This window comes from Callionymus lyra, chromosome 8 (genome assembly GCF_982586985.1).
Source record: "Callionymus lyra chromosome 8, fCalLyr1.hap1.1, whole genome shotgun sequence".
Taxonomy (NCBI): domain Eukaryota; kingdom Metazoa; phylum Chordata; class Actinopteri; order Syngnathiformes; family Callionymidae; genus Callionymus; species Callionymus lyra.
Genome location: NC_141825.1, coordinates 3,320,232 through 3,340,407, shown reverse-complemented (window position 1 = coordinate 3,340,407; position 20,176 = coordinate 3,320,232). Strand labels below are relative to the sequence as shown.

At 48.1% G+C, this 20,176-nt stretch overlaps 26 non-coding genes across 26 annotated transcripts; all 26 read right to left on the bottom strand.

The window, feature by feature from the left end:
* Positions 1 to 417: 417 nt before the first annotated feature.
* Positions 418 to 608, bottom strand: LOC148072862 (U2 spliceosomal RNA). Its single transcript, XR_015712668.1, has one exon. It is a non-coding gene; the product is annotated as a U2 spliceosomal RNA (small nuclear RNA).
* A 701-nt stretch (positions 609 to 1,309) lies between these two features.
* Positions 1,310 to 1,474, bottom strand: LOC148072861 (U1 spliceosomal RNA). The gene has a single exon (XR_015712302.1). It is a non-coding gene; the product is annotated as a U1 spliceosomal RNA (small nuclear RNA).
* Positions 1,475 to 2,092: 618 nt separating this feature from the next.
* LOC148072860 (U1 spliceosomal RNA) lies at positions 2,093 to 2,257 on the bottom strand. Its single transcript, XR_015712301.1, has one exon. It is a non-coding gene; the product is annotated as a U1 spliceosomal RNA (small nuclear RNA).
* Positions 2,258 to 2,726: 469 nt separating this feature from the next.
* LOC148072859 (U2 spliceosomal RNA) lies at positions 2,727 to 2,917 on the bottom strand. The gene has a single exon (XR_015712667.1). It is a non-coding gene; the product is annotated as a U2 spliceosomal RNA (small nuclear RNA).
* A 701-nt stretch (positions 2,918 to 3,618) lies between these two features.
* Positions 3,619 to 3,783, bottom strand: LOC148072858 (U1 spliceosomal RNA). Its single transcript, XR_015712293.1, has one exon. It is a non-coding gene; the product is annotated as a U1 spliceosomal RNA (small nuclear RNA).
* A 618-nt stretch (positions 3,784 to 4,401) lies between these two features.
* Positions 4,402 to 4,566, bottom strand: LOC148072857 (U1 spliceosomal RNA). The gene has a single exon (XR_015712282.1). It is a non-coding gene; the product is annotated as a U1 spliceosomal RNA (small nuclear RNA).
* Positions 4,567 to 5,035: 469 nt separating this feature from the next.
* LOC148072856 (U2 spliceosomal RNA) lies at positions 5,036 to 5,226 on the bottom strand. The gene has a single exon (XR_015712666.1). It is a non-coding gene; the product is annotated as a U2 spliceosomal RNA (small nuclear RNA).
* Positions 5,227 to 5,927: 701 nt separating this feature from the next.
* LOC148072855 (U1 spliceosomal RNA) lies at positions 5,928 to 6,092 on the bottom strand. The gene has a single exon (XR_015712279.1). It is a non-coding gene; the product is annotated as a U1 spliceosomal RNA (small nuclear RNA).
* Positions 6,093 to 6,710: 618 nt separating this feature from the next.
* LOC148072854 (U1 spliceosomal RNA) lies at positions 6,711 to 6,875 on the bottom strand. The gene has a single exon (XR_015712277.1). It is a non-coding gene; the product is annotated as a U1 spliceosomal RNA (small nuclear RNA).
* A 469-nt stretch (positions 6,876 to 7,344) lies between these two features.
* On the bottom strand, positions 7,345 to 7,535 carry LOC148072853 (U2 spliceosomal RNA). Its single transcript, XR_015712665.1, has one exon. It is a non-coding gene; the product is annotated as a U2 spliceosomal RNA (small nuclear RNA).
* A 701-nt stretch (positions 7,536 to 8,236) lies between these two features.
* LOC148072852 (U1 spliceosomal RNA) lies at positions 8,237 to 8,401 on the bottom strand. Its single transcript, XR_015712268.1, has one exon. It is a non-coding gene; the product is annotated as a U1 spliceosomal RNA (small nuclear RNA).
* A 618-nt stretch (positions 8,402 to 9,019) lies between these two features.
* Positions 9,020 to 9,184, bottom strand: LOC148072851 (U1 spliceosomal RNA). The gene has a single exon (XR_015712257.1). It is a non-coding gene; the product is annotated as a U1 spliceosomal RNA (small nuclear RNA).
* A 469-nt stretch (positions 9,185 to 9,653) lies between these two features.
* On the bottom strand, positions 9,654 to 9,844 carry LOC148072850 (U2 spliceosomal RNA). The gene has a single exon (XR_015712663.1). It is a non-coding gene; the product is annotated as a U2 spliceosomal RNA (small nuclear RNA).
* A 701-nt stretch (positions 9,845 to 10,545) lies between these two features.
* LOC148072849 (U1 spliceosomal RNA) lies at positions 10,546 to 10,710 on the bottom strand. The gene has a single exon (XR_015712246.1). It is a non-coding gene; the product is annotated as a U1 spliceosomal RNA (small nuclear RNA).
* A 469-nt stretch (positions 10,711 to 11,179) lies between these two features.
* On the bottom strand, positions 11,180 to 11,370 carry LOC148072848 (U2 spliceosomal RNA). The gene has a single exon (XR_015712662.1). It is a non-coding gene; the product is annotated as a U2 spliceosomal RNA (small nuclear RNA).
* A 718-nt stretch (positions 11,371 to 12,088) lies between these two features.
* Positions 12,089 to 12,253, bottom strand: LOC148072847 (U1 spliceosomal RNA). The gene has a single exon (XR_015712547.1). It is a non-coding gene; the product is annotated as a U1 spliceosomal RNA (small nuclear RNA).
* A 615-nt stretch (positions 12,254 to 12,868) lies between these two features.
* Positions 12,869 to 13,033, bottom strand: LOC148072846 (U1 spliceosomal RNA). Its single transcript, XR_015712235.1, has one exon. It is a non-coding gene; the product is annotated as a U1 spliceosomal RNA (small nuclear RNA).
* Positions 13,034 to 13,502: 469 nt separating this feature from the next.
* LOC148072845 (U2 spliceosomal RNA) lies at positions 13,503 to 13,693 on the bottom strand. The gene has a single exon (XR_015712661.1). It is a non-coding gene; the product is annotated as a U2 spliceosomal RNA (small nuclear RNA).
* A 671-nt stretch (positions 13,694 to 14,364) lies between these two features.
* Positions 14,365 to 14,529, bottom strand: LOC148072844 (U1 spliceosomal RNA). Its single transcript, XR_015712224.1, has one exon. It is a non-coding gene; the product is annotated as a U1 spliceosomal RNA (small nuclear RNA).
* A 618-nt stretch (positions 14,530 to 15,147) lies between these two features.
* On the bottom strand, positions 15,148 to 15,312 carry LOC148072843 (U1 spliceosomal RNA). The gene has a single exon (XR_015712213.1). It is a non-coding gene; the product is annotated as a U1 spliceosomal RNA (small nuclear RNA).
* A 469-nt stretch (positions 15,313 to 15,781) lies between these two features.
* LOC148072842 (U2 spliceosomal RNA) lies at positions 15,782 to 15,972 on the bottom strand. Its single transcript, XR_015712660.1, has one exon. It is a non-coding gene; the product is annotated as a U2 spliceosomal RNA (small nuclear RNA).
* Positions 15,973 to 16,690: 718 nt separating this feature from the next.
* Positions 16,691 to 16,855, bottom strand: LOC148072841 (U1 spliceosomal RNA). The gene has a single exon (XR_015712576.1). It is a non-coding gene; the product is annotated as a U1 spliceosomal RNA (small nuclear RNA).
* A 469-nt stretch (positions 16,856 to 17,324) lies between these two features.
* LOC148072840 (U2 spliceosomal RNA) lies at positions 17,325 to 17,515 on the bottom strand. The gene has a single exon (XR_015712222.1). It is a non-coding gene; the product is annotated as a U2 spliceosomal RNA (small nuclear RNA).
* A 718-nt stretch (positions 17,516 to 18,233) lies between these two features.
* LOC148072839 (U1 spliceosomal RNA) lies at positions 18,234 to 18,398 on the bottom strand. Its single transcript, XR_015712202.1, has one exon. It is a non-coding gene; the product is annotated as a U1 spliceosomal RNA (small nuclear RNA).
* Positions 18,399 to 18,867: 469 nt separating this feature from the next.
* On the bottom strand, positions 18,868 to 19,058 carry LOC148072838 (U2 spliceosomal RNA). Its single transcript, XR_015712659.1, has one exon. It is a non-coding gene; the product is annotated as a U2 spliceosomal RNA (small nuclear RNA).
* Positions 19,059 to 19,776: 718 nt separating this feature from the next.
* On the bottom strand, positions 19,777 to 19,941 carry LOC148072837 (U1 spliceosomal RNA). Its single transcript, XR_015712191.1, has one exon. It is a non-coding gene; the product is annotated as a U1 spliceosomal RNA (small nuclear RNA).
* Positions 19,942 to 20,176: the final 235 nt, after the last annotated feature.

Below are 20,176 nucleotides of genomic sequence, written 5' to 3'. Positions count from 1 at the left end.
TCATGGTGGGGAGTAATGAGCCACACAGGGTAAGGAACAAGGCAGAGTAAGGAGCCACACAGAGTAAGAACCCAGACCTAGTAAGGAGAGCAACACTATGAAAGGAACCAGACAGATTAAGGAACCATATAGGGTAAGGAACAAGGCAGAGTAAGGAGCCACACTATGAAAGGAACCAGACAGAGTAAGGAACCATATAGGGTAAGGAACAAGGCAGAGTAAGGAGCAACACTATGAAAGGAACCAGACAGAGTAAGGAACCATACAGGGTAAGGAGCCATACAGAGAAGGGAACCAGGAAGGGTAAGGAACGAAATACCCCCATCCTTCTCCTCACTTGAACACTCCACATCAATTGGGAAAGGCCTTGGCCAACCGCTTGAGGGGTTTGTACACTTAATTTCCATACAACTTTTAGGTTTTTGCACTGTTCCCAGAGATAATGCAATACCGGGTCAATGCGCAGAGAGGGTGGAGCAAGCCCCTGGCCCTTCTCCCATGTCCAAAAATCAATTTAATATATGGTCTCCATATAGGAGACGTATCAGATATTAAACTGATAAGAACAGATACTACACTTGATCTTAGCCAAAAGGCCGAGAAGCGATGGCAACCATGTGCATGACCTTTTAGAGGGGCTCGAAAGGTCAACGAGAGCCACTTACGGGGCCACAAAGGGTAAAGAACCAGAAAAGGTAGGGAGCCACATAGGGTAAGGAACCACACAGGGTAAGGAACCACACAGGGTAAGGAGCCACACAAAGAAAGGAACCTGACAAAGTAAGGAGCCACACAGAGTAAGTAACCAGACAGAGTAAGGAACAACACAGAGTAAGGAACCAGACAGAGTAAGGAGCAACACAGAGTAAGGAGCAACACAGGGTAAGGAACAACACAGAGTAAGGAGCCACACAGAGTAAGGAGCCACACAGAGTAAGGGACAAGACAGAGTAAGGAGCAACACAGAGTAAGGAGCCACACAGGGTAAGGAACAACACAGAGTAAGGAGCCAAACAGGGTAAGGAGCCATACAGAGAAAGGAACCAGGCAGGGTAAGGAACCAGATCTCCTTCTCCTCACTGGAATGCTCCACATCAATTGGGAAAGGCCTGGGCCAACAGTTTGAGATCAGTCCAGTGCTAAGAAGGTCGACAAAGGTCATTCACTGAGAGCGCGATTTTAACTTGATCCCAGAAGGTGATTCCAACCTACCCGGCAACTTGTTAAACCCTACAGACAAGGACAAGCCTCGGCTGAGTGTTCCACACGAGCTTGCATCAAACTAAAGCATTCTTTAACAAGTGATGAACGGGGGAGAGCGCGAACGCAGTCCCCCACTACCAGAAATTATGCAGTCGAGATTCCCACATTTGGGGAATTCGCAAAGGTCAGCATGACCTAGAGTGCAATGGCCGGGCCTCGCCTTGGGTGAACCACCTTCCTGATCATGGTGTCTCCCCTGCCAGGTAAGTATGAATTGTAGAGCTCATAGACTTGATGGCCTGGAAATAATCCCTTGTTCTTACTCATGGTGGGGAGTAATGAGCCACACAGGGTAAGGAACAAGGCAGAGTAAGGAGCCACACAGAGTAAGAACCCAGACCTAGTAAGGAGAGCAACACTATGAAAGGAACCAGACAGATTAAGGAACCATATAGGGTAAGGAACAAGGCAGAGTAAGGAGCCACACTATGAAAGGAACCAGACAGAGTAAGGAACCATATAGGGTAAGGAACAAGGCAGAGTAAGGAGCAACACTATGAAAGGAACCAGACAGAGTAAGGAACCATACAGGGTAAGGAGCCATACAGAGAAGGGAACCAGGAAGGGTAAGGAACAAAATACCCCCATCCTTCTCCTCACTTGAACACTCCACATCAATTGGGAAAGGCCTGGGCCAACAGTTTGAGATCAGTCCAGTGCTAAGAAGGTCGACAAAGGTCATTCACTGAGAGCGCGATTTTAACTTGATCCCAGAAGGTGATTCCAACCTACCCGGCAACTTGTTAAACCCTACAGACAAGGACAAGCCTCGGCTGAGTGTTCCACACGAGCTTGCATCAAACTAAAGCATTCTTTAACAAGTGATGAACGGGGGAGAGCGCGAACGCAGTCCCCCACTACCAGAAATTATGCAGTCGAGATTCCCACATTTGGGGAATTCGCAAAGGTCAGCATGACCTAGAGTGCAATGGCCGGGCCTCGCCTTGGGTGAACCACCTTCCTGATCATGGTGTCTCCCCTGCCAGGTAAGTATGAATTGTAGAGCTCATAGACTTGATGGCCTGGAAATAATCCCTTGTTCTTACTCATGGTGGGGAGTAATGAGCCACACAGGGTAAGGAACAAGGCAGAGTAAGGAGCCACACAGAGTAAGAACCCAGACCTAGTAAGGAGAGCAACACTATGAAAGGAACCAGACAGATTAAGGAACCATATAGGGTAAGGAACAAGGCAGAGTAAGGAGCCACACTATGAAAGGAACCAGACAGAGTAAGGAACCATATAGGGTAAGGAACAAGGCAGAGTAAGGAGCAACACTATGAAAGGAACCAGACAGAGTAAGGAACCATACAGGGTAAGGAGCCATACAGAGAAGGGAACCAGGAAGGGTAAGGAACGAAATACCCCCATCCTTCTCCTCACTTGAACACTCCACATCAATTGGGAAAGGCCTTGGCCAACCGCTTGAGGGGTTTGTACACTTAATTTCCATACAACTTTTAGGTTTTTGCACTGTTCCCAGAGATAATGCAATACCGGGTCAATGCGCAGAGAGGGTGGAGCAAGCCCCTGGCCCTTCTCCCATGTCCAAAAATCAATTTAATATATGGTCTCCATATAGGAGACGTATCAGATATTAAACTGATAAGAACAGATACTACACTTGATCTTAGCCAAAAGGCCGAGAAGCGATGGCAACCATGTGCATGACCTTTTAGAGGGGCTCGAAAGGTCAACGAGAGCCACTTACGGGGCCACAAAGGGTAAAGAACCAGAAAAGGTAGGGAGCCACATAGGGTAAGGAACCACACAGGGTAAGGAACCACACAGGGTAAGGAGCCACACAAAGAAAGGAACCTGACAAAGTAAGGAGCCACACAGAGTAAGTAACCAGACAGAGTAAGGAACAACACAGAGTAAGGAACCAGACAGAGTAAGGAGCAACACAGAGTAAGGAGCAACACAGGGTAAGGAACAACACAGAGTAAGGAGCCACACAGAGTAAGGAGCCACACAGAGTAAGGGACAAGACAGAGTAAGGAGCAACACAGAGTAAGGAGCCACACAGGGTAAGGAACAACACAGAGTAAGGAGCCAAACAGGGTAAGGAGCCATACAGAGAAAGGAACCAGGCAGGGTAAGGAACCAGATCTCCTTCTCCTCACTGGAATGCTCCACATCAATTGGGAAAGGCCTGGGCCAACAGTTTGAGATCAGTCCAGTGCTAAGAAGGTCGACAAAGGTCATTCACTGAGAGCGCGATTTTAACTTGATCCCAGAAGGTGATTCCAACCTACCCGGCAACTTGTTAAACCCTACAGACAAGGACAAGCCTCGGCTGAGTGTTCCACACGAGCTTGCATCAAACTAAAGCATTCTTTAACAAGTGATGAACGGGGGAGAGCGCGAACGCAGTCCCCCACTACCAGAAATTATGCAGTCGAGATTCCCACATTTGGGGAATTCGCAAAGGTCAGCATGACCTAGAGTGCAATGGCCGGGCCTCGCCTTGGGTGAACCACCTTCCTGATCATGGTGTCTCCCCTGCCAGGTAAGTATGAATTGTAGAGCTCATAGACTTGATGGCCTGGAAATAATCCCTTGTTCTTACTCATGGTGGGGAGTAATGAGCCACACAGGGTAAGGAACAAGGCAGAGTAAGGAGCCACACAGAGTAAGAACCCAGACCTAGTAAGGAGAGCAACACTATGAAAGGAACCAGACAGATTAAGGAACCATATAGGGTAAGGAACAAGGCAGAGTAAGGAGCCACACTATGAAAGGAACCAGACAGAGTAAGGAACCATATAGGGTAAGGAACAAGGCAGAGTAAGGAGCAACACTATGAAAGGAACCAGACAGAGTAAGGAACCATACAGGGTAAGGAGCCATACAGAGAAGGGAACCAGGAAGGGTAAGGAACAAAATACCCCCATCCTTCTCCTCACTTGAACACTCCACATCAATTGGGAAAGGCCTGGGCCAACAGTTTGAGATCAGTCCAGTGCTAAGAAGGTCGACAAAGGTCATTCACTGAGAGCGCGATTTTAACTTGATCCCAGAAGGTGATTCCAACCTACCCGGCAACTTGTTAAACCCTACAGACAAGGACAAGCCTCGGCTGAGTGTTCCACACGAGCTTGCATCAAACTAAAGCATTCTTTAACAAGTGATGAACGGGGGAGAGCGCGAACGCAGTCCCCCACTACCAGAAATTATGCAGTCGAGATTCCCACATTTGGGGAATTCGCAAAGGTCAGCATGACCTAGAGTGCAATGGCCGGGCCTCGCCTTGGGTGAACCACCTTCCTGATCATGGTGTCTCCCCTGCCAGGTAAGTATGAATTGTAGAGCTCATAGACTTGATGGCCTGGAAATAATCCCTTGTTCTTACTCATGGTGGGGAGTAATGAGCCACACAGGGTAAGGAACAAGGCAGAGTAAGGAGCCACACAGAGTAAGAACCCAGACCTAGTAAGGAGAGCAACACTATGAAAGGAACCAGACAGATTAAGGAACCATATAGGGTAAGGAACAAGGCAGAGTAAGGAGCCACACTATGAAAGGAACCAGACAGAGTAAGGAACCATATAGGGTAAGGAACAAGGCAGAGTAAGGAGCAACACTATGAAAGGAACCAGACAGAGTAAGGAACCATACAGGGTAAGGAGCCATACAGAGAAGGGAACCAGGAAGGGTAAGGAACGAAATACCCCCATCCTTCTCCTCACTTGAACACTCCACATCAATTGGGAAAGGCCTTGGCCAACCGCTTGAGGGGTTTGTACACTTAATTTCCACACAACTTTTAGGTTTTTGCACTGTTCCCAGAGATAATGCAATACCGGGTCAATGCGCAGAGAGGGTGGAGCAAGCCCCTGGCCCTTCTCCCATGTCCAAAAATCAATTTAATATATGGTCTCCATATAGGAGACGTATCAGATATTAAACTGATAAGAACAGATACTACACTTGATCTTAGCCAAAAGGCCGAGAAGCGATGGCAACCATGTGCATGACCTTTTAGAGGGGCTCGAAAGGTCAACGAGAGCCACTTACGGGGCCACAAAGGGTAAAGAACCAGAAAAGGTAGGGAGCCACATAGGGTAAGGAACCACACAGGGTAAGGAACCACACAGGGTAAGGAGCCACACAAAGAAAGGAACCTGACAAAGTAAGGAGCCACACAGAGTAAGTAACCAGACAGAGTAAGGAACAACACAGAGTAAGGAACCAGACAGAGTAAGGAGCAACACAGAGTAAGGAGCAACACAGGGTAAGGAACAACACAGAGTAAGGAGCCACACAGAGTAAGGAGCCACACAGAGTAAGGGACAAGACAGAGTAAGGAGCAACACAGAGTAAGGAGCCACACAGGGTAAGGAACAACACAGAGTAAGGAGCCAAACAGGGTAAGGAGCCATACAGAGAAAGGAACCAGGCAGGGTAAGGAACCAGATCTCCTTCTCCTCACTGGAATGCTCCACATCAATTGGGAAAGGCCTGGGCCAACAGTTTGAGATCAGTCCAGTGCTAAGAAGGTCGACAAAGGTCATTCACTGAGAGCGCGATTTTAACTTGATCCCAGAAGGTGATTCCAACCTACCCGGCAACTTGTTAAACCCTACAGACAAGGACAAGCCTCGGCTGAGTGTTCCACACGAGCTTGCATCAAACTAAAGCATTCTTTAACAAGTGATGAACGGGGGAGAGCGCGAACGCAGTCCCCCACTACCAGAAATTATGCAGTCGAGATTCCCACATTTGGGGAATTCGCAAAGGTCAGCATGACCTAGAGTGCAATGGCCGGGCCTCGCCTTGGGTGAACCACCTTCCTGATCATGGTGTCTCCCCTGCCAGGTAAGTATGAATTGTAGAGCTCATAGACTTGATGGCCTGGAAATAATCCCTTGTTCTTACTCATGGTGGGGAGTAATGAGCCACACAGGGTAAGGAACAAGGCAGAGTAAGGAGCCACACAGAGTAAGAACCCAGACCTAGTAAGGAGAGCAACACTATGAAAGGAACCAGACAGATTAAGGAACCATATAGGGTAAGGAACAAGGCAGAGTAAGGAGCCACACTATGAAAGGAACCAGACAGAGTAAGGAACCATATAGGGTAAGGAACAAGGCAGAGTAAGGAGCAACACTATGAAAGGAACCAGACAGAGTAAGGAACCATACAGGGTAAGGAGCCATACAGAGAAGGGAACCAGGAAGGGTAAGGAACAAAATACCCCCATCCTTCTCCTCACTTGAACACTCCACATCAATTGGGAAAGGCCTGGGCCAACAGTTTGAGATCAGTCCAGTGCTAAGAAGGTCGACAAAGGTCATTCACTGAGAGCGCGATTTTAACTTGATCCCAGAAGGTGATTCCAACCTACCCGGCAACTTGTTAAACCCTACAGACAAGGACAAGCCTCGGCTGAGTGTTCCACACGAGCTTGCATCAAACTAAAGCATTCTTTAACAAGTGATGAACGGGGGAGAGCGCGAACGCAGTCCCCCACTACCAGAAATTATGCAGTCGAGATTCCCACATTTGGGGAATTCGCAAAGGTCAGCATGACCTAGAGTGCAATGGCCGGGCCTCGCCTTGGGTGAACCACCTTCCTGATCATGGTGTCTCCCCTGCCAGGTAAGTATGAATTGTAGAGCTCATAGACTTGATGGCCTGGAAATAATCCCTTGTTCTTACTCATGGTGGGGAGTAATGAGCCACACAGGGTAAGGAACAAGGCAGAGTAAGGAGCCACACAGAGTAAGAACCCAGACCTAGTAAGGAGAGCAACACTATGAAAGGAACCAGACAGATTAAGGAACCATATAGGGTAAGGAACAAGGCAGAGTAAGGAGCCACACTATGAAAGGAACCAGACAGAGTAAGGAACCATATAGGGTAAGGAACAAGGCAGAGTAAGGAGCAACACTATGAAAGGAACCAGACAGAGTAAGGAACCATACAGGGTAAGGAGCCATACAGAGAAGGGAACCAGGAAGGGTAAGGAACGAAATACCCCCATCCTTCTCCTCACTTGAACACTCCACATCAATTGGGAAAGGCCTTGGCCAACCGCTTGAGGGGTTTGTACACTTAATTTCCACACAACTTTTAGGTTTTTGCACTGTTCCCAGAGATAATGCAATACCGGGTCAATGCGCAGAGAGGGTGGAGCAAGCCCCTGGCCCTTCTCCCATGTCCAAAAATCAATTTAATATATGGTCTCCATATAGGAGACGTATCAGATATTAAACTGATAAGAACAGATACTACACTTGATCTTAGCCAAAAGGCCGAGAAGCGATGGCAACCATGTGCATGACCTTTTAGAGGGGCTCGAAAGGTCAACGAGAGCCACTTACGGGGCCACAAAGGGTAAAGAACCAGAAAAGGTAGGGAGCCACATAGGGTAAGGAACCACACAGGGTAAGGAACCACACAGGGTAAGGAGCCACACAAAGAAAGGAACCTGACAAAGTAAGGAGCCACACAGAGTAAGTAACCAGACAGAGTAAGGAACAACACAGAGTAAGGAACCAGACAGAGTAAGGAGCAACACAGAGTAAGGAGCAACACAGGGTAAGGAACAACACAGAGTAAGGAGCCACACAGAGTAAGGAGCCACACAGAGTAAGGGACAAGACAGAGTAAGGAGCAACACAGAGTAAGGAGCCACACAGGGTAAGGAACAACACAGAGTAAGGAGCCAAACAGGGTAAGGAGCCATACAGAGAAAGGAACCAGGCAGGGTAAGGAACCAGATCTCCTTCTCCTCACTGGAATGCTCCACATCAATTGGGAAAGGCCTGGGCCAACAGTTTGAGATCAGTCCAGTGCTAAGAAGGTCGACAAAGGTCATTCACTGAGAGCGCGATTTTAACTTGATCCCAGAAGGTGATTCCAACCTACCCGGCAACTTGTTAAACCCTACAGACAAGGACAAGCCTCGGCTGAGTGTTCCACACGAGCTTGCATCAAACTAAAGCATTCTTTAACAAGTGATGAACGGGGGAGAGCGCGAACGCAGTCCCCCACTACCAGAAATTATGCAGTCGAGATTCCCACATTTGGGGAATTCGCAAAGGTCAGCATGACCTAGAGTGCAATGGCCGGGCCTCGCCTTGGGTGAACCACCTTCCTGATCATGGTGTCTCCCCTGCCAGGTAAGTATGAATTGTAGAGCTCATAGACTTGATGGCCTGGAAATAATCCCTTGTTCTTACTCATGGTGGGGAGTAATGAGCCACACAGGGTAAGGAACAAGGCAGAGTAAGGAGCCACACAGAGTAAGAACCCAGACCTAGTAAGGAGAGCAACACTATGAAAGGAACCAGACAGATTAAGGAACCATATAGGGTAAGGAACAAGGCAGAGTAAGGAGCCACACTATGAAAGGAACCAGACAGAGTAAGGAACCATATAGGGTAAGGAACAAGGCAGAGTAAGGAGCAACACTATGAAAGGAACCAGACAGAGTAAGGAACCATACAGGGTAAGGAGCCATACAGAGAAGGGAACCAGGAAGGGTAAGGAACAAAATACCCCCATCCTTCTCCTCACTTGAACACTCCACATCAATTGGGAAAGGCCTGGGCCAACAGTTTGAGATCAGTCCAGTGCTAAGAAGGTCGACAAAGGTCATTCACTGAGAGCGCGATTTTAACTTGATCCAAGAAGGTGATTCCAACCTACCCGGCAACTTGTTAAACCCTACAGACAAGGACAAGCCTCGGCTGAGTGTTCCACACGAGCTTGCATCAAACTAAAGCATTCTTTAACAAGTGATGAACGGGGGAGAGCGCGAACGCAGTCCCCCACTACCAGAAATTATGCAGTCGAGATTCCCACATTTGGGGAATTCGCAAAGGTCAGCATGACCTAGAGTGCAATGGCCGGGCCTCGCCTTGGGTGAACCACCTTCCTGATCATGGTGTCTCCCCTGCCAGGTAAGTATGAATTGTAGAGCTCATAGACTTGATGGCCTGGAAATAATCCCTTGTTCTTACTCATGGTGGGGAGTAATGAGCCACACAGGGTAAGGAACAAGGCAGAGTAAGGAGCCACACAGAGTAAGAACCCAGACCTAGTAAGGAGAGCAACACTATGAAAGGAACCAGACAGATTAAGGAACCATATAGGGTAAGGAACAAGGCAGAGTAAGGAGCCACACTATGAAAGGAACCAGACAGAGTAAGGAACCATATAGGGTAAGGAACAAGGCAGAGTAAGGAGCAACACTATGAAAGGAACCAGACAGAGTAAGGAACCATACAGGGTAAGGAGCCATACAGAGAAGGGAACCAGGAAGGGTAAGGAACGAAATACCCCCATCCTTCTCCTCACTTGAACACTCCACATCAATTGGGAAAGGCCTTGGCCAACCGCTTGAGGGGTTTGTACACTTAATTTCCATACAACTTTTAGGTTTTTGCACTGTTCCCAGAGATAATGCAATACCGGGTCAATGCGCAGAGAGGGTGGAGCAAGCCCCTGGCCCTTCTCCCATGTCCAAAAATCAATTTAATATATGGTCTCCATATAGGAGACGTATCAGATATTAAACTGATAAGAACAGATACTACACTTGATCTTAGCCAAAAGGCCGAGAAGCGATGGCAACCATGTGCATGACCTTTTAGAGGGGCTCGAAAGGTCAACGAGAGCCACTTACGGGGCCACAAAGGGTAAAGAACCAGAAAAGGTAGGGAGCCACATAGGGTAAGGAACCACACAGGGTAAGGAGCCACACAAAGAAAGGAACCTGACAAAGTAAGGAGCCACACAGAGTAAGTAACCAGACAGAGTAAGGAACAACACAGAGTAAGGAACCAGACAGAGTAAGGAGCAACATAGAGTAAGGAGCAACACAGGGTAAGGAACAACACAGAGTAAGGAGCCACACAGAGTAAGGAGCCACACAGAGTAAGGGACAAGACAGAGTAAGGAGCAACACAGAGTAAGGAGCCACACAGGGTAAGGAACAACACAGAGTAAGGAGCCAAACAGGTTAAGGAACCAGACAGGGTAAGGAGCCATACAGAGAAAGGAACCAGGCAGGGTAAGGAACCAGATTTCCTTCTCCTCACTGGAATGCTCCACATCAATTGGGAAAGGCCTGGGCCAACAGTTTGAGATCAGTCCAGTGCTAAGAAGGTCGACAAAGGTCATTCACTGAGAGCGCGATTTTAACTTGATCCCAGAAGGTGATTCCAACCTACCCGGCAACTTGTTAAACCCTACAGACAAGGACAAGCCTCGGCTGAGTGTTCCACACGAGCTTGCATCAAACTAAAGCATTCTTTAACAAGTGATGAACGGGGGAGAGCGCGAACGCAGTCCCCCACTACCAGAAATTATGCAGTCGAGATTCCCACATTTGGGGAATTCGCAAAGGTCAGCATGACCTAGAGTGCAATGGCCGGGCCTCGCCTTGGGTGAACCACCTTCCTGATCATGGTGTCTCCCCTGCCAGGTAAGTATGAATTGTAGAGCTCATAGACTTGATGGCCTGGAAATAATCCCTTGTTCTTACTCATGGTGGGGAGTAATGAGCCACACAGGGTAAGGAACAAGGCAGAGTAAGGAGCCACACAGAGTAAGAACCCAGACCTAGTAAGGAGAGCAACACTATGAAAGGAACCAGACAGATTAAGGAACCATATAGGGTAAGGAACAAGGCAGAGTAAGGAGCCACACTATGAAAGGAACCAGACAGAGTAAGGAACCATATAGGGTAAGGAACAAGGCAGAGTAAGGAGCAACACTATGAAAGGAACCAGACAGAGTAAGGAACCATACAGGGTAAGGAGCCATACAGAGAAGGGAACCAGGAAGGGTAAGGAACGAAATACCCCCATCCTTCTCCTCACTTGAACACTCCACATCAATTGGGAAAGGCCTTGGCCAACCGCTTGAGGGGTTTGTACACTTAATTTCCATACAACTTTTAGGTTTTTGCACTGTTCCCAGAGATAATGCAATACCGGGTCAATGCGCAGAGAGGGTGGAGCAAGCCCCTGGCCCTTCTCCCATGTCCAAAAATCAATTTAATATATGGTCTCCATATAGGAGACGTATCAGATATTAAACTGATAAGAACAGATACTACACTTGATCTTAGCCAAAAGGCCGAGAAGCGATGGCAACCATGTGCATGACCTTTTAGAGGGGCTCGAAAGGTCAACGAGAGCCACTTACGGGGCCACAAAGGGTAAAGAACCAGAAAAGGTAGGGAGCCACATAGGGTAAGGAACCACACAGGGTAAGGAACCACACAGGGTAAGGAGCCACACAAAGAAAGGAACCTGACAAAGTAAGGAGCCACACAGAGTAAGTAACCAGACAGAGTAAGGAACAACACAGAGTAAGGAACCAGACAGAGTAAGGAGCAACATAGAGTAAGGAGCAACACAGGGTAAGGAACAACACAGAGTAAGGAGCCACACAGAGTAAGGAGCCACACAGAGTAAGGGACAAGACAGAGTAAGGAGCAACACAGAGTAAGGAGCCACACAGGGTAAGGAACAACACAGGGTAAGGAACAACACAGAGTAAGGAGCCAAACAGGGTAAGGAGCCATACAGAGAAAGGAACCAGGCAGGGTAAGGAACCAGATCTCCTTCTCCTCACTGGAATGCTCCACATCAATTGGGAAAGGCCTGGGCCAACAGTTTGAGATCAGTCCAGTGCTAAGAAGGTCGACAAAGGTCATTCACTGAGAGCGCGATTTTAACTTGATCCCAGAAGGTGATTCCAACCTACCCGGCAACTTGTTAAACCCTACAGACAAGGACAAGCCTCGGCTGAGTGTTCCACACGAGCTTGCATCAAACTAAAGCATTCTTTAACAAGTGATGAACGGGGGAGAGCGCGAACGCAGTCCCCCACTACCAGAAATTATGCAGTCGAGATTCCCACATTTGGGGAATTCGCAAAGGTCAGCATGACCTAGAGTGCAATGGCAGGGGCTCGCCTTGGGTGAACCACCTTCCTGATCATGGTGTCTCCCCTGCCAGGTAAGTATGAATTAAGCTCATAGACTTGATGGCCTGGAAATAATCCCTTGTTCTTACTCATGGTGGGGAGTAATGAGCCACACAGGGTAAGGAACAAGGCAGAGTAAGGAGCCACACAGAGTAAGAACCCAGACCTAGTAAGGAGAGCAACACTATGAAAGGAACCAGACAGATTAAGGAACCATATAGGGTAAGGAACAAGGCAGAGTAAGGAGCCACACTATGAAAGGAACCAGACAGAGTAAGGAACCATATAGGGTAAGGAACAAGGCAGAGTAAGGAGCAACACTATGAAAGGAACCAGACAGAGTAAGGAACCATACAGGGTAAGGAGCCATACAGAGAAGGGAACCAGGAAGGGTAAGGAACAAAATACCCCCATCCTTCTCCTCACTGGAATGCTCCACATCAATTGGGAAAGGCCTGGGCCAACAGTTTGAGATCAGTCCAGTGCTAAGAAGGTCGACAAAGGTCATTCACTGAGAGCGCGATTTTAACTTGATCCCAGAAGGTGATTCCAACCTACCCGGCAACTTGTTAAACCCTACAGACAAGGACAAGCCTCGGCTGAGTGTTCCACACGAGCTTGCATCAAACTAAAGCATTCTTTAACAAGTGATGAACGGGGGAGAGCGCGAACGCAGTCCCCCACTACCAGAAATTATGCAGTCGAGATTCCCACATTTGGGGAATTCGCAAAGGTCAGCATGACCTAGAGTGCAATGGCCGGGCCTCGCCTTGGGTGAACCACCTTCCTGATCATGGTGTCTCCCCTGCCAGGTAAGTATGAATTGTAGAGCTCATAGACTTGATGGCCTGGAAATAATCCCTTGTTCTTACTCATGGTGGGGAGTAATGAGCCACACAGGGTAAGGAACAAGGCAGAGTAAGGAGCCACACAGAGTAAGAACCCAGACCTAGTAAGGAGAGCAACACTATGAAAGGAACCAGACAGATTAAGGAACCATATAGGGTAAGGAACAAGGCAGAGTAAGGAGCCACACTATGAAAGGAACCAGACAGAGTAAGGAACCATATAGGGTAAGGAACAAGGCAGAGTAAGGAGCAACACTATGAAAGGAACCAGACAGAGTAAGGAACCATACAGGGTAAGGAGCCATACAGAGAAGGGAACCAGGAAGGGTAAGGAACGAAATACCCCCATCCTTCTCCTCACTTGAACACTCCACATCAATTGGGAAAGGCCTTGGCCAACCGCTTGAGGGGTTTGTACACTTAATTTCCATACAACTTTTAGGTTTTTGCACTGTTCCCAGAGATAATGCAATACCGGGTCAATGCGCAGAGAGGGTGGAGCAAGCCCCTGGCCCTTCTCCCATGTCCAAAAATCAATTTAATATATGGTCTCCATATAGGAGACGTATCAGATATTAAACTGATAAGAACAGATACTACACTTGATCTTAGCCAAAAGGCCGAGAAGCGATGGCAACCATGTGCATGACCTTTTAGAGGGGCTCGAAAGGTCAACGAGAGCCACTTACGGGGCCACAAAGGGTAAAGAACCAGAAAAGGTAGGGAGCCACATAGGGTAAGGAACCACACAGGGTAAGGAACCACACAGGGTAAGGAGCCACACAAAGAAAGGAACCTGACAAAGTAAGGAGCCACACAGAGTAAGTAACCAGACAGAGTAAGGAACAACACAGAGTAAGGAACCAGACAGAGTAAGGAGCAACATAGAGTAAGGAGCAACACAGGGTAAGGAACAACACAGAGTAAGGAGCCACACAGAGTAAGGAGCCACACAGAGTAAGGGACAAGACAGAGTAAGGAGCAACACAGAGTATGGAGCCACACAGGGTAAGGAACAACACAGAGTAAGGAGCCAAACAGGTTAAGGAACCAGACAGGGTAAGGAGCCATACAGAGAAAGGAACCAGGCAGGGTAAGGAACCAGATTTCCAGATTTTGAGATCAGTCCAGTGCTAAGAAGGTCGACAAAGGTCATTCACTGAGAGCGCGATTTTAACTTGATCCCAGAAGGTGATTCCAACCTACCCGGCAACTTGTTAAACCCTACAGACAAGGACAAGCCTCGGCTGAGTGTTCCACACGAGCTTGCATCAAACTAAAGCATTCTTTAACAAGTGATGAACGGGGGAGAGCGCGAACGCAGTCCCCCACTACCAGAAATTATGCAGTCGAGATTCCCACATTTGGGGAATTCGCAAAGGTCAGCATGACCTAGAGTGCAATGGCCGGGCCTCGCCTTGGGTGAACCACCTTCCTGATCATGGTGTCTCCCCTGCCAGGTAAGTATGAATTGTAGAGCTCATAGACTTGATGGCCTGGAAATAATCCCTTGTTCTTACTCATGGTGGGGAGTAATGAGCCACACAGGGTAAGGAACAAGGCAGAGTAAGGAGCCACACAGAGTAAGAACCCAGACCTAGTAAGGAGAGCAACACTATGAAAGGAACCAGACAGATTAAGGAACCATATAGGGTAAGGAACAAGGCAGAGTAAGGAGCCACACTATGAAAGGAACCAGACAGAGTAAGGAACCATATAGGGTAAGGAACAAGGCAGAGTAAGGAGCAACACTATGAAAGGAACCAGACAGAGTAAGGAACCATACAGGGTAAGGAGCCATACAGAGAAGGGAACCAGGAAGGGTAAGGAACAAAATACCCCCATCCTTCTCCTCACTTGAACACTCCACATCAATTGGGAAAGGCCTGGGCCAACAGTTTGAGATCAGTCCAGTGCTAAGAAGGTCGACAAAGGTCATTCACTGAGAGCGCGATTTTAACTTGATCCCAGAAGGTGATTCCAACCTACCCGGCAACTTGTTAAACCCTACAGACAAGGACAAGCCTCGGCTGAGTGTTCCACACGAGCTTGCATCAAACTAAAGCATTCTTTAACAAGTGATGAACGGGGGAGAGCGCGAACGCAGTCCCCCACTACCAGAAATTATGCAGTCGAGATTCCCACATTTGGGGAATTCGCAAAGGTCAGCATGACCTAGAGTGCAATGGCCGGGCCTCGCCTTGGGTGAACCACCTTCCTGATCATGGTGTCTCCCCTGCCAGGTAAGTATGAATTGTAGAGCTCATAGACTTGATGGCCTGGAAATAATCCCTTGTTCTTACTCATGGTGGGGAGTAATGAGCCACACAGGGTAAGGAACAAGGCAGAGTAAGGAGCCACACAGAGTAAGAACCCAGACCTAGTAAGGAGAGCAACACTATGAAAGGAACCAGACAGATTAAGGAACCATATAGGGTAAGGAACAAGGCAGAGTAAGGAGCCACACTATGAAAGGAACCAGACAGAGTAAGGAACCATATAGGGTAAGGAACAAGGCAGAGTAAGGAGCAACACTATGAAAGGAACCAGACAGAGTAAGGAACCATACAGGGTAAGGAGCCATACAGAGAAGGGAACCAGGAAGGGTAAGGAACGAAATACCCCCATCCTTCTCCTCACTTGAACACTCCACATCAATTGGGAAAGGCCTTGGCCAACCGCTTGAGGGGTTTGTACACTTAATTTCCATACAACTTTTAGGTTTTTGCACTGTTCCCAGAGATAATGCAATACCGGGTCAATGCGCAGAGAGGGTGGAGCAAGCCCCTGGCCCTTCTCCCATGTCCAAAAATCAATTTAATATATGGTCTCCATATAGGAGACGTATCAGATATTAAACTGATAAGAACAGATACTACACTTGATCTTAGCCAAAAGGCCGAGAAGCGATGGCAACCATGTGCATGACCTTTTAGAGGGGCTCGAAAGGTCAACGAGAGCCACTTACGGGGCCACAAAGGGTAAAGAACCAGAAAAGGTAGGGAGCCACATAGGGTAAGGAACCACACAGGGTAAGGAACCACACAGGGTAAGGAGCCACACAAAGAAAGGAACCTGACAAAGTAAGGAGCCACACAGAGTAAGTAACCAGACAGAGTAAGGAACAACACAGAGTAAGGAACCAGACAGAGTAAGGAGCAACACAGAGTAAGGAGCAACACAGGGTAAGGAACAACACAGAGTAAGGAGCCACACAGAGTAAGGAGCCACACAGAGTAAGGGACAAGACAGAGTAAGGAGCAACACAGAGTAAGGAGCCACACAGGGTAAGGAACAACACAGAGTAAGGAGCCAAACAGGGTAAGGAACCAGACAGGGTAAGGAGCCATACAGAGAAAGGAACCAGGCAGGGTAAGGAACCAGATCTCCTTCTCCTCACTGGAATGCTCCACATCAATTGGGAAAGGCCTGGGCCAACAGTTTGAGATCAGTCCAGTGCTAAGAAGGTCTACAAAGGTCATTCACTGAGAGCGCGATTTTAACTTGATCCCAGAAGGTGATTCCAACCTACCCGGCAACTTGTTAAACCCTACAGACAAGGACAAGCCTCGGCTGAGTGTTCCACATGAGCTTGCATCAAACTAAAGCATTCTTTAACAAGTGATGAACGGGGGAGAGCGCGAACGCAGTCCCCCACTACCAGAAATTATGCAGTTGAGATTCCAACATTTGGGGAATTCGCAAAGGTCAGCATGACCTAGAGTGCAATGGCCGGGCCTCGCCTTGGGTGAACCACCTTCCTGATCATGGTGTCTCCCCTGCCAGGTAAGTATGAATTGTAGAGCTCATAGACTTGATGGCCTGGAAATAATCCCTTGTTCTTACTCATGGTGGGGAGTAATGAGCCACACAGGGTAAGGAACAAGGCAGAGTAAGGAGCCACACAGAGTAAGAACCCAGACCTAGTAAGGAGAGCAACACTATGAAAGGAACCAGACAGATTAAGGAACCATATAGGGTAAGGAACAAGGCAGAGTAAGGAGCCACACTATGAAAGGAACCAGACAGAGTAAGGAACCATATAGGGTAAGGAACAAGGCAGAGTAAGGAGCAACACTATGAAAGGAACCAGACAGAGTAAGGAACCATACAGGGTAAGGAGCCATACAGAGAAGGGAACCAGGAAGGGTAAGGAACGAAATACCCCCATCCTTCTCCTCACTTGAACACTCCACATCAATTGGGAAAGGCCTTGGCCAACCGCTTGAGGGGTTTGTACACTTAATTTCCATACAACTTTTAGGTTTTTGCACTGTTCCCAGAGATAATGCAATACCGGGTCAATGCGCAGAGAGGGTGGAGCAAGCCCCTTGCCCTTCTCCCATGTCCAAAAATCAATTTAATATATGGTCTCCATATAGGAGACGTATCAGATATTAAACTGATAAGAACAGATACTACACTTGATCTTAGCCAAAAGGCCGAGAAGCGATGGCAACCATGTGCATGACCTTTTAGAGGGGCTCGAAAGGTCAACGAGAGCCACTTACGGGGCCACAAAGGGTAAAGAACCAGAAAAGGTAGGGAGCCACATAGGGTAAGGAACCACACAGGGTAAGGAACCACACAGGGTAAGGAACCACACAGGGTAAGGAGCCACACAAAGAAAGGAACCTGACAAAGTAAGGAGCCACACAGAGTAAGTAACCAGACAGAGTAAGGAACAACACAGAGTAAGGAACCAGACAGAGTAAGGAGCAACACAGAGTAAGGAGCAACACAGGGTAAGGAACAACACAGAGTAAGGAGCCACACAGAGTAAGGGACAAGACAGAGTAAGGAGCAACACAGAGTAAGGAGCCACACAGGGTAAGGAACAACACAGAGTAAGGAGCCAAACAGGTTAAGGAACCAGACAGGGTAAGGAGCCATACAGAGAAAGGAACCAGGCAGGGTAAGGAACCAGATTTCCTTCTCCTCACTGGAATGCTCCACATCAATTGGGAAAGGCCTGGGCCAACAGTTTGAGATCAGTCCAGTGCTAAGAAGGTCGACAAAGGTCATTCACTGAGAGCGCGATTTTAACTTGATCCCAGAAGGTGATTCCAACCTACCCGGCAACTTGTTAAACCCTACAGACAAGGACAAGCCTCGGCTGAGTGTTCCACACGAGCTTGCATCAAACTAAAGCATTCTTTAACAAGTGATGAACGGGGGAGAGCGCGAACGCAGTCCCCCACTACCAGAAATTATGCAGTCGAGATTCCCACATTTGGGGAATTCGCAAAGGTCAGCATGACCTAGAGTGCAATGGCCGGGCCTCGCCTTGGGTGAACCACCTTCCTGATCATGGTGTCTCCCCTGCCAGGTAAGTATGAATTGTAGAGCTCATAGACTTGATGGCCTGGAAATAATCCCTTGTTCTTACTCATGGTGGGGAGTAATGAGCCACACAGGGTAAGGAACAAGGCAGAGTAAGGAGCCACACAGAGTAAGAACCCAGACCTAGTAAGGAGAGCAACACTATGAAAGGAACCAGACAGATTAAGGAACCATATAGGGTAAGGAACAAGGCAGAGTAAGGAGCCACACTATGAAAGGAACCAGACAGAGTAAGGAACCATATAGGGTAAGGAACAAGGCAGAGTAAGGAGCAACACTATGAAAGGAACCAGACAGAGTAAGGAACCATACAGGGTAAGGAGCCATACAGAGAAGGGAACCAGGAAGGGTAAGGAAAGAAATACCCCCATCCTTCTCCTCACTTGAACACTCCACATCAATTGGGAAAGGCCTTGGCCAACCGCTTGAGGGGTTTGTACACTTAATTTCCATACAACTTTTAGGTTTTTGCACTGTTCCCAGAGATAATGCAATACCGGGTCAATGCGCAGAGAGGGTGGAGCAAGCCCCTGGCCCTTCTCCCATGTCCAAAAATCAATTTAATATATGGTCTCCATATAGGAGACGTATCAGATATTAAACTGATAAGAACAGATACTACACTTGATCTTAGCCAAAAGGCCGAGAAGCGATGGCAACCATGTGCATGACCTTTTAGATGGGCTCGAAAGGTCAACGAGAGCCACTTACGGGGCCACAAAGGGTAAAGAACCAGAAAAGGTAGGGAGCCACATAGGGTAAGGAACCACACAGGGTAAGGAACCACACAGGGTAAGGAGCCACACAAAGAAAGGAACCTGACAAAGTAAGGAGCCACACAGAGTAAGTAACCAGACAGAGTAAGGAACAACACAGAGTAAGGAACCAGACAGAGTAAGGAGCAACACAGAGTAAGGAGCAACACAGGGTAAGGAACAACACAGAGTAAGGAGCCACACAGAGTAAGGAGCCACACAGAGTAAGGGACAAGACAGAGTAAGGAGCAACACAGAGTAAGGAGCCACACAGGGTAAGGAACAACACAGAGTAAGGAGCCAAACAGGTTAAGGAACCAGACAGGGTAAGGAGCCATACAGAGAAAGGAACCAGGCAGGGTAAGGAACCAGATTTCCTTCTCCTCACTGGAATGCTCCACATCAATTGGGAAAGGCCTGGGCCAACAGTTTGAGATCAGTCCAGTGCTAAGAAGGTCGACAAAGGTCATTCACTGAGAGCGCGATTTTAACTTGATCCCAGAAGGTGATTCCAACCTACCCGGCAACTTGTTAAACCCTACAGACAAGGACAAGCCTCGGCTGAGTGTTCCACACGAGCTTGCATCAAACTAAAGCATTCTTTAACAAGTGATGAACGGGGGAGAGCGCGAACGCAGTCCCCCACTACCAGAAATTATGCAGTCGAGATTCCCACATTTGGGGAATTCGCAAAGGTCAGCATGACCTAGAGTGCAATGGCCGGGCCTCGCCTTGGGTGAACCACCTTCCTGATCATGGTGTCTCCCCTGCCAGGTAAGTATGAATTGTAGAGCTCATAGACTTGATGGCCTGGAAATAATCCCTTGTTCTTACTCATGGTGGGGAATAATGAGCCACACAGGGTAAGGAACAAGGCAGAGTAAGGAGCCACACAGAGTAAGAACCCAGACCTAGTAAGGAGAGCAACACTATGAAAGGAACCAGACAGATTAAGGAACCATATAGGGTAAGGAACAAGGCAGAGTAAGGAGCCACACTATGAAAGGAACCAGACAG